The sequence below is a fragment of the Camellia sinensis genome, chromosome 13 (assembly GCF_055761805.1).
Source record: "Camellia sinensis isolate YWXY chromosome 13, ASM5576180v1, whole genome shotgun sequence".
Classification (NCBI taxonomy): Eukaryota; Viridiplantae; Streptophyta; class Magnoliopsida; order Ericales; family Theaceae; genus Camellia; species Camellia sinensis.
This window is the reverse complement of record NC_138973.1, coordinates 92200706-92212529: the sequence shown is the minus strand read 5'-3', so window position 1 is coordinate 92212529 and position 11824 is coordinate 92200706. Positions and strand designations below refer to the sequence as shown.

Genomic DNA, 11824 nt, shown 5'->3' with positions numbered 1-11824 from the left:
CTCATCTCTTTCTCTCTCTCTCTTATTTATCTATTTTCGCTCTTTTTTTTTCTCTCTCTCTGTCTCTCTCTTTGTCTATATCTTTTCACCCATTTTTTCATCTTCTTCTCTCTCTTTTCTTTCTCTCTCTTATTCATCACTCTTCTCTCTCTCTCTGTCTATTTGACTCTCTCTCTCTCTCTGTGTCTCTCATTCATTTATCTCTTCTCTCATCTATCTTCTCTCTTTTTCATTGACCACAAAAAATTAACTTTTTTTTAATAGAAAATATTATTCCTACTTTTACCAAATAAAAAAATAATAATAATTTTTTATTCATTAAAATAAATATAAAACAAATAAATTTTTAACTTTACCAAATAAAAAAAAAAATTCATCAACTATAAAAATTATTTTAAATCTAATATAATTCCTACCTTTTTTTTTTTTTTTTTTTGTTCCCCCGCTTTCAAATCTAACCGTTCATTTCTCACCATCTCACTCACCTCATCTATGACAAACAAAAGAAAAAACCCTAATTGCTGTACCTCACTCTCTCAGTCTCATCTCATCTCATCACTGTCTCTCTCACTCTCTCGTTTCGTTGTTAATCTTCATGTTTTGCACCGATCGGCGATCACTCTCATCTTATCACTGTCTCTCTCTCACTCTCTCGTTGTTCATCTCATCGCACCGATCGTCTCACTCTCTCATCGCACCGATCTACTCACGGGTAAGCCTCTATCTCTCTTAATCTTTGTCTCTCTCTCTCTCTCGCCCCGATCGAATCTGAATCTGTGTTTTGTGTGTTTGTTTTGGTCTGAATCGCATCACACCGATCGTCTCACTCTCTCATCGCACCGATCTACTCACGGGTAAGCTTCTATCTCTCTCAATCTCTGTCTCTCTCTCTTGCCTCGATCGAATCTGAATCTGTGTTCTGTGTGTTTGTTGGACCAACAGATCTGAATCTGTGTTCTGTGTGTTTGTTTTGGTCTGAATCGCATCACACCGATCGTCTCACTCTCTCATCGCACCGATCTACTCACGGGTAAAGCTTCTATCTCTCTCAATCTCTGTCTCTCTCTCTCTTGCCTCGATCGAATCTGTGTTCTGTGTGTTATGATTCTAGATTCTTTACAGTGATTTTTTAAATGATTAGGATTTAATTTTATAAAACTTGAAAATTAAATTTGAATGTTTGTGTGGTTTGTGTGTTTTGGAATTAAATTACAAGCTGCGAGTCTTCTTCTCAATTTTGGTCTCTATTATATTCATTTTGCTTGATTCTGTGTTCGTATCCTATTTGCGTTCAAATTGTGCTTTTCACTGTGGAAATTTTAGTCTTTTTGATTATATATACAAAGAAAAGGAGAGGAAAATGGGAGGCCAAAAGCCAAGGATGTTGAGCCTCATATTCACAAAGCTAAAACCTTACTTGGCTATGATCACCCTGCAGTTTGGATATGCAGGCATGTTCATCATCACCTTGGTTTCTTTGAAGCGTGGAATGAGTGAGCAATTTTGTACTCATAGAGTATCGTCATGCTGTTGCCACTCTCGTTATTGCTCCATTCGCACTTGTTCTTGAAAGGGCATCTTTTAATTATTATCTCTTCTGCTAATACCGCAGAAACTTATCATAGAATCGAATTCAGAATACAAATAGACAAAAAATTTACAAAGTTTATTATTGTAAATCCGATTTTGTGACCTATTTATGTATTCGTAAATTTATTCATATATATATATAGTTCGTTATTGATGTCTTAACTGAAACACATCATTTGTGTTCTTGTTTGCAGGAAAATAAGGCCCTCTGTTTGCAGGAAAATAAGGCTCAAACATCGCCATTGGAGTATACAACATTGTTAAGTATGAACCCTCTGTTTTCAAGGCCTTGTCTCCTCACTATATCATCATATTTTTTTCAAGAAATGGAGTCACTGGATGGACTCTCCTTGGTGCTATATTTTTGTGCATAACTGGTATGTTTGTTTGTTTCTCTATGGTCAACACTTGTATGTAATCTTATTGTTTTGGGTTTTATTAAATATATAAATAAGTTTGATTTTGATTTGAAAAGTTGTTAATTTAATGGGACAGGGGCTGAGGCTATGTTTGCTGATTTGGGTCACTTCAACAAGAATTCAATTCAGGTAATAAAAGAAAAACTCGTTTGAATGTAAATAATTCAAACTTCAAGAAAAATTTAAAACTTGATTATGTTTTTAAATTAGATTTGAACAATCTATTACCATAAAAACTACCCGCTAACTATTAAGCAATTACTTACTACTCACCATGTTGATATGGTGCTTTCAAACTAATAAGAGCACCAAATAATAGGATGAGTATAACCTGCCGACCTGGCCCACGTTGGTCTGTTCGTTGATAAATAAAGTCAATTTTATCTATCTTTTATACAACCTCATTAATTGGGAGTAACTCGTGCACATGTTATGATGGTACTCTAAGAATATTGAATCGTTTTCTTTTATTGTTGGAGCCACATTATTTTCTTGTTTGTTTAATTTTTTTTATTATTATTATTTTAACAATTTTAAGAGATTGATTTAGTGAATAAGATGGTCTCTTATTAGATATTTGAGTTCAAGTTTTACCATTATGCTATACAACAATTTTGCATTTGATTTTGTTCCAAAGAGCTTCTTGCAGCCGCAAATGCTGCTAATAATGCTCAAGCCATCATCACAACACTTTTGGAGGAGTATGAGAACATTTTTGATGTAAGTTGCTCTTAATGTGATTTTTTATTTTGTTTAATAAAGGTGCAGCTGTTTAAATACCTTCTTTGTGATTTCTATTTCTATTTCATACATCATGGGTCTTGGGGCATGTGCATGTGCCCATTTTCTCACTAGTCCCATTTTATATGAGATATATGTGTCGTTTGGTGTAGCTTATAATGCTGTTTATAGTTTTAATTTTTTTTTTAGTTAAATATGATGTTGAAAAAGTTAGTGGAGACAAATGGAAATCAATGGTAGAACATGCGAAAGTGTCTTATTTGGAAAGAGGCTTGAAAGAGAATCAGAAAGACACTTTTGTGAAGTTGGTGCAAATTGAACCATAACCTATACTTTTATAGTGAGGAACCTCAAGAAGTAAAAATTTTATGGTGCTCCTATTCAGTGAGGAACCTCAAGAGTCCAAACAGAACAAGTAATAAATAATTGGGTAGAGCTGAAGAAAAATTAAATGATGAAAAGTTAAATTCTATGTTTATTTCATTACCCAATCATTAATCAAGGATAAAGGGGGCAACATTTTGGATTCACTTGGACATAGCCCAGCCACATGTGCTTGTCACACATACACAGTGAGATAGAGAATAAATGTTACTTTAGTTTATAATATATTGAAAACTATGAAACACAAAGTCACCCAAGGAAATGTTCTCAGATTGCTTTTTTAGATTCATTTCTGTACTTCCTTATGTGCTCTGAGACTTGTGATCTGAAACCCATGAAGCTTTGAATGGATATGGATTGAGGTTTTCTGTTCTAAGGCAAGTCTTAATCCTTTAAGCAGATTGTGTTGTTAATAGATTCTCTTTTCATCTGTAAGTTAAAAACTCTCTCTTTAAATTAAGAACCTTTTTTTGACGTCCTTTACATAGATTGAAAACATAAAAATAAAAATAAGAAAAGAAGAAAAGAAAATAAGAGAATGATGATTTCTTAAGAAATATATTTGAAGGGATGTTGGGGGGTGGGGTGGGTGGGGGTTAAGAGTATATCATAAGGTCAAGGGTTGGAGAATTAATTGAACAAAGAAGGAAAGGACTGTTTGGGTCCTTTGGGATGCTGTGAACAGTGTCTTCAGAACAGTACCTTAAGATCAGGTTTGGTTGAGAAACTAAATAAGAGGAAGACTAGGGATTTAGTGCTCACTTTAGAGATTATATGAGCTGAATGATTAGCTGAATAGTTTCACAGATCAAAGAATAGAAACAACAATTATTTAAAATGTAATAATTTGTTTTTAACATTCGTTTATTTCTTTAAAAAATGTGATTTGTTCTTTATTATTTTGACATTTAACCAGGTCTGACATTGTTATTTCCTCATTATAATGTTTGTTTTTTTGTTCATTTAGGCTTTTGGAGGTGATGATTCAGATGTTGGATCCCCCAGGATTAATCTCACAGCAACAGCAAAATCAAATCCTCCTGTAGATTCTCAGTCACTTAGAGAGTCTGACATTCAATTAAATATGTTTCTTTTAGATTTTATTTTATTATTTTATTTTTTTTAGGATTTGGGTGAATTTTATAATTTAAATATGTTTTTATGAACATTTACAATTTAATTGTTCTTTGTAAAATATTGAATTTGATGGTTTGATTAATTTTTATTTTTATTTTCTGTTATGATGTTTTTGTGAATGGAATGTAAATAATTAGCTCTTAGAGAGAGACGGTACCACCGTCGGAAAAAATAAAAAATTTTAATATTTTTATTAATTTTGTTACAGGTTTACTTTTTGCGACGATATTATATGTCGTAAAAAATAGAAATTTTATTATTTTTTAATATTTTTGCGACGGTATTACACTGTCGCAAAAAATAGAAAATTTCATTTTTTATACTTTTTGCGACGGCACCACCCGTCGCAAAAAACAGTGTTTTTTTTTAAAAAAAAGACTATTGGCGACGGTGTTTTTTGCCGTCTCAAATAACCTTTTTAGCGACGGTAAAATAGAGCCGTCGCAAAAAAGTCAAGAAATTTCAAACGTTATTAGCGACTGCATGGTACCGTCGCAAAAAGGTAAAAATGCCGTCGCAAAATATTAGCGACGGCACTTACCGTCGCAAAAACTCTTTTGCAACCCCTGCAGTTGCGACCCCCCTCTTGCCGTCGCAAAAAGTTATTTTGCCGTCGCAAAAAGTATTAGCGACGGCAGTAGGAGTATTAGCGACGGTATTTTACCGTCGCAAAAAGTCAATTTTTTTGTAGTGAAATTTGAACCAATGTTAGTAAGAAGTGTGGATATTATAAATGATAAGTAGTCATAATAAATGGTAAGTGAAATTCGAACGACTTGAAACAAACATGATTTATTACTGAATAATATTCCATTCATTATTTTATTAGACTTGATTTAGGGGTTGTTTGGGGTGTCCTAAATAAGTGTATTTTTTGACTTTTTGAGCTAAAAGGTTGAGAAAAAAAATATGGTTGTTTAGGATAACTTTTTGACTTTTTACGAAAAAATATGTATTAAAAAATTATATAAATTAGTGTATAGGAGAAGATCGGAAGGAATAGGTTGTAGGATCGGGTGAAGTCAGGACAGCGTCGGAGAGTAGTGGCTAGGAAATGATTCCTTGCTTTTCAGGCATTGAATTGGAGATGTTGTTCGGCCCGTGGGGGCCCACGACTGGACCCATTTTTCTAATCAAAACTGTTTACTGTGTAGAACTCGTCGATTACTGTATTCTCGTAAAAAATTACGTTGATCGGATATCGATAGCTATCTCATCGAATTAGTTTGCTTTCAACCGTTAACTATAACACCATCCATTTTATAAATTTTAACTGATTTGATCATATAGTTACCGATATCTGATCAACGTGATTTTTTGCAAGCGTATAGTACTCGACAAGTTCTACACATTGAACGGTTTAGATTATTAAAAAAAGACCCATGATAAGCCCCCACAGATCGAACAGTACCGTGTTATTTGTACACCTAAACAAAGTAGTAATTTTTCCCAAAACTCAGTTCGCTTGCTCTGCCGTCAGAGTTGTTTGAGAAGTAATTTTGTGTTAATTAATTTTTTAATATTTTTTTTGATGAATAGTGATAATTTTTTAACTTTTTAAATAATTTTTAACTTTTTGACATTTTTGTGGGTACCCAAACTAGGCCTTATTACACAATTAAACTCTACTTACTACTTAATGATACTCTAGTTGCTATTAAATCTGACTCCACTTATTACTCTATCAAATTTGACTTACTACGTAATCAAACATGTTATTACTCAATAAAACATCACTTTTTAGATTTGACTTGCTATTTAATTAAACCATTCTTACTACTCTATGAGACTCTACTTACTATTTTATTAAATTTCATTTACTACTCAATGAAACTCTACTTACTATTTTATTAAATTTGACTCACTACTAAATTAAATCCTACCTTTTACTCGATGAGACACAATACTCTACTTATTATTTCAATATGACACCACTTCATTAGACTTGATTTATTACTCATTTAAACCCTATTTACTACTCAATGAGACTCAACTTACTACTCAGTGATACTCTATTTACTATTTAATTAAATTCATTCATTACTTAATCAAACATGACTTACTAAATAAGACATCACTTCATTAGATTTGCTCTATCCTACTCAATGGTACTTGATTTACTTAATTATTCCATTAAACACGGTTCAATCACGTGATATTATAGTTATGAATCCAATTGGAACCGAACCAAACCGTTTAGATTATATACATAATTTGTTATTAAATGCCAATACTAAAAATTTTATTGGTATCCAACTTATTAGCTGCCAATAAGACTTCATTACTACTGAGTGGTAAATAGAATTAGATTAAATTATAAGTAGAATCACAATGAATGGTCAGTAATAAATAGAAATATGAATTTTAAATATTAAACAAGAAATATGAATTTTAAACAAATATAAAAATGTAATAATTTATTAGACTTAACTTAGTTTTCAATAAGATATCACTTCATTTGACGTAATTTACTACTCAATTAAATTTCACTTACTATTTAATGATTGGACTTGACTTACTACTCAATTAAATTTTACTTACTTAGGCCTCGTTTGATAACATGCTATTTAGTAACTTTTTGGTTTTTTGGCGAAAATACGAGGTAAAAAAAAGTAGTATGTTTGGAATGACTTCTTACTTTTTTACGAAAAGATATGCAAAAAGTAAAAAGAAAAGGGAATCTTTGACTTTTTGGTATAGGTTATAGATTTTTTGATTTTTTTTTAGTAATTTTTTGACTTTTAAGCTAAAGCAGACACTTGTCAAACGAGGCCTTAATGAGATTTTACTTACTATTTCATCAGACTTATTGACAATTTAATTAAATCCTACTTACTAGTTAGTTAGATTTAGCTTACTACTCATTCTTACTTCACTTACTACTCAATCAAGTTTACATACAACTCAACCAAACGTGACTACTATTCAATAAGACTCCATTACTATTGAGCGGAAAATAGAATTATAATAAATTATGAGTAGAGTTACAATGAATGATCATTAATAAACAGAAATGTGAATTTTAAACAAAATGTGAAAATGTAAAAATTTATTAAACTTAACTTAGTACTCAATAAGACACCACTTCATTTGACTTGATTTACTACTCAGTTAAATCTTACTTACTACTTAATGATACTCTACTTACTATTCGTTGATATTTTACTTACTATGCCATCAAACTTGACTTACCAATAGGACTAGTACTTACTATTTCATTAGATTTCACTTACTACTCAATTTGCTTACTAGTTAATGATATTTCACTTGCTCCATTTACTATTTAATGAGATTTCATTTACTACACAATGAGACTCGTCATCAAACTTTTACCCATTAGACTTTAGTTATTACTCAATAAGTTTCCACTTACTACTTAATCAAACTCTACTTACTGCTTAATTAAACATGACTTACTAATCAATAAAACACGACTTCGACAAACTTAAGTTACTAGTCAATGAAATTATATTTATTATTTAATTAAACTTGACTTAAAATTTTAGAACTCCACTTTTCCTTTAACTAAGTGAAATGATTTTTCAACAAAATCATAAAATTTATAAATTAAAAATATCACATAATGTTAAAATAAAAGAGAGATAGAGACATAGATAAATTATTACCTGGAAATTGTCGTCAATTTGTAAAATCTAAATCACCCTCTTTCACTTGTTCTTTGTGAAAAAACATTAAATAATAATAATAATAATATTGTTCATTATGGATGTTAATGAGTTGAGAGTTCTTCTATAATTTCTTAATAAATATATTCTTATATAGCAATTAATGTTTTCAAGTATAGTAGGTAAAAGAAAGTAATTACTCTACATGTATTCATTTATTATCATTAATAAATATTGACAAATGAGAGGTCTTTGTAAGTTATTTTATTCTATTTTATTTTCAATTTATGCTTTACAATATTTTAGACATAAAAAAAACATATTATGAAGAAAACTTATGAATTTTATGAAGAAAAAAATATTTCGTTATGGATATTAAATTGAGAATTTATAAAAGTTTCTAAAAGATACTTTACAAGAAATTCATATATGTTGTATAAAATATACAAAAGTTATAACTTAGTTTGTAAAGCAAGTGACGAAAGTGTGGGCGTTTGGTCTAGTGGTATGATTCTTGCTTTGGGTGCAAGAGGTCCCGAGTTCGATTCTCGGAACGCCCCAGTATTTTTTAATCAGATTTTGTTAGTGTGAATGAATTCAATATTTATGCACAATAAAAATTATTTTTTATTTTCTGGAATCTATTTCGTACAAAATAAAGACAATAGGTGTTTCCAAATTTTTTAATATATTTTTATTTTCATAAGCTGCATAGCCTTTGATTTTATTTTTATTTTTTTGTTCTCTTCATAAATTCAATATTTATAAAATTCTCCGTACATTATTTAGCCATTAAATCACTTTAAAACCAAATGAATTTGTTTAACAACAATATTACATATTTGGATTTTTTTCCGCAAAAATTCATGTGCAATCCAAATTCATTTAGACCCAGGTCTTTTTGTACAAGATTTGAATTTAAATTATACAATAGTTCTTTAAGATTAAATTCTCAACATTGAGTGTTTTTTTGTTTTTTGATTATCAGATAGTGCATCATAGATTCACAGAACTACTCTATATTGTTATCTTGCACTGAACAATTTTGCATTCAATTATGCAGTGAAAAAACATTTATGTTTTAAGTGGGAAGTCACAAACTTAGCAATGCAAGATCTAAATAATTCTGCACAATAAATTGGTTGTTTCTTACCCAAAAAAGATTGGCTGTTTAATTTTCTATTTTTCATAATGATGCCTAATAAATCCAATATTTAAAAACACAAACTTAACAAGATCCAAATAATTCTCTTAATAAATTGGCTCCAAAATTATATTTTTCATAATCAATTTCTTTCACAATTGTAAGCATAAAAAACGATTTTTTGAAATCTATTTTGTATAAAATAAAGACAATAAGTGTTTTTAAATTTTTTATTTCAGTAAGCTAAACCTTCGATTCTTTTCTTTTTTTTCCCCTTCAAAAATTCAACATTTATAAATTTCTCCATACATTACCATTCTTTTAAACCAAGAGCCATACATACTGTAAGATAAATTGATAGAGAGAGAATAAATTGTATGTATTATTGATTGATGTATATTGTTTGTATTGTATGTACATTATATAGGAGATGTAAAGTGGAGATGGAGTGGTGGAGTAGGTGAAGTGGAGGTGGTAGTGGTGTAGTGGGTTAGGTTTAGTGGAGTAGGTTTAACAGCCCCCCTCAAACTGAAGGAGGTTAGACACAAACCAACTTGAGTTTGGAGAGAGTAACAAAACATGAAAGTAAACTGATAAATAAAAACAAAACAGGATAGGAGACACGGTATGGTCGTGTCAGACAGTTTACGGGGTCATGTCGGACCGTTGTAGCAGACACTGTGTGGTCGTGTCAGACCGTTGTAGAAGACAGTTTATGGGGTCATGTCGGACCGTTGTAGCAGGACAGTTTACGAGGTCATGTCGGACCGTTGTAGCAGACACTGTGTGGTCGTGTCAGACCGATGTAGAAGACAGTTTATGGGGTCATGTCGGACCGTTATAGAAGACAGTTTATGGGGTCATGTCGGACCGGTGTAGAAGACAGTTTACGGGGTCATGTCGGACCGTTGTAGCAGACACTGTGTGGTCGTGTCAGACCGTTGTTGTAGAAGCTAACCGGAATAAATGTCGGGACAGTTTACGGGGTCATGTCGGACCGTTGTAGAAGCTGACCGGAATCAATGTCGGGACAGTTTATGGGGTCATGTCGGACCGTAGTAGAAGCTGACCGGAATCAATGTCGGGACAGTTTATGGGGTCATGTCGGACCGTTGTGGTGGTGCACCAAGGGGGCGACTTAGGGAGTGCGCCATGAGCGACTTATACATGATACTGTGTATAACCCCCCCTCAAACTCAAATAGGTGTGAAGATAGAAACCTATTTGAGGTTGAAACAAAGGGATTGATAAAGCTGACCAGTGTAGAAGACACTGTATGAGTGTGTATATAGGCTGCCCAAAAGATATACATGGATATAGATATCGAGCCTTCAAAAGTCGTGCCCTCAAAAGGTGTGCCCAATCTTTCAAAAGGCGTGCCATCAAAAGGCGTGCCCAATCCATAAAAAGGTGTGCCATCAAAAGGCGTGCCATCAAAAGGCGCACCCAGTTTGTCGTCGAGCGCCGAGCGGCGCATGATGCGCGTGGCTGCCTTGGCTATTTAACCAAGACGAAGGCTGAGGCTGAAGCAGAGGCTGAGACAAAAAAAACTGAGAGAAACATCTGAAAAACTCTTCGTGTTTTGAGAGAGAAACTCTGTAATATTCTGTAACACTCTGTTGCCCAGAAAATGGCCTCGTCTTCCCGTGGTCTGCTCACTCTCTTTCCCGACCTCAACGAGTCAACAAGAGAGATAACTGATGCAGTGGCCCGTGAACCGCAACCAAGCGCCTCTGGTTTTGCGCCGTTGAGCTTTCCGATGCGGTCTGTGGAGCAAAAAATGGCAGTGTAAACTGATATTGAGGCCAATCAGTATACTTTGAAGTCATGTGTGGAGACCATGACGGCGGTCACAAACTTGTCACACCGGCTGCAGAGTAGGACAAATGAGGTGCAGCAGTTAAACGCCCAACTGGCTCTGCTCCAGCGCATGTATAAGGATGCGCGAGCAGAGATAAGTGTGCTAAAGGCGGAAAACAAGGAGCTGAAGCAGAAGGCCACCGTGATGTTCCAATTTGGAGGTCCACCAGATGCGGGAGTGGAGGAGCAGGGAGGAGGCAACTGGCTTGGTGGTCGAGGAAGCACGGAGGCAGCACCGTCAAGAGCCGCTCAGGACGGAGGCAAGAAGAAGAGACCAGCGGAAGAGGCGAAGAAGTGAGGTCGGTGGGTGGCCGTCTGCAGAAAAGAAAACAAATCTGTTGTTGTTGTGATGTTTTTTTTTTTTTTTTTTTTTTTGTGTAAAATGTGGATCGGGGTTGATCCCGATATGAATAAAATGAGTGTATTGTGCAAATCCGAATGGCGTGAAGGTACAAGACGGAGCAGAAAAAAGTAGATGGAATGAGTGTTTTTTTTTTTTTGTGTATTTTTTATTTTGTATTTATTTATTTATTTTATTTATTTATTTTGTGTTGTTTTTAAAGAAAAGATAAAAAGTTGAGGTTCAAGGAAAAATGGGGCGGTGGAAAGAAGAAAAAAAAAAAAACAATATATATATATATAAGATAAATAATGTTTAGGCGGTGGAAAATGTGATGATGGTGTGGGGTGGAAAATATGTGAAAAGGGAAAAGTATATATATAATAATAATAAGAATAGGGAATTGGGTGGCCCGAGGAGGTTCAATGCATTTGCTGATTGATTTATTTATTTTATTTGTTTGTGGTAGAGTGGATCACATGGGGTGAGCAGTGATAAGAAAAACAATGTGGTTATCCGAGGAGGTTCAATGCATTTGCTGATTGATTTATTTATTTTATTTGTTTGTGGTAGAGTGGATCAC

The 11824-nt window shown here is 33.1% G+C and overlaps 1 long non-coding RNA gene and 1 other non-coding gene across 3 annotated transcripts; both read left to right on the top strand.

Annotated features, from left to right (window-relative positions):
• The first annotated feature begins 488 nt into the window (after positions 1 to 488).
• On the top strand, positions 489 to 4375 carry LOC114315324 (uncharacterized). 2 transcript variants are annotated; one of them, XR_014349237.1, is made up of 6 exons: positions 489 to 854; positions 943 to 1030; positions 1785 to 1967; positions 2086 to 2138; positions 2659 to 2729; positions 4102 to 4375. It is a non-coding gene; the product is annotated as an uncharacterized LOC114315324 (long non-coding RNA). The 2 variants fall into 2 exon arrangements; XR_014349238.1 differs by having other exon boundaries at positions 497 to 712.
• Positions 4376 to 8385: 4010 nt separating this feature from the next.
• Positions 8386 to 8457, top strand: TRNAP-UGG (transfer RNA proline (anticodon UGG)). The gene has a single exon. It is a non-coding gene; the product is annotated as a tRNA-Pro (tRNA).
• Positions 8458 to 11824: the final 3367 nt, after the last annotated feature.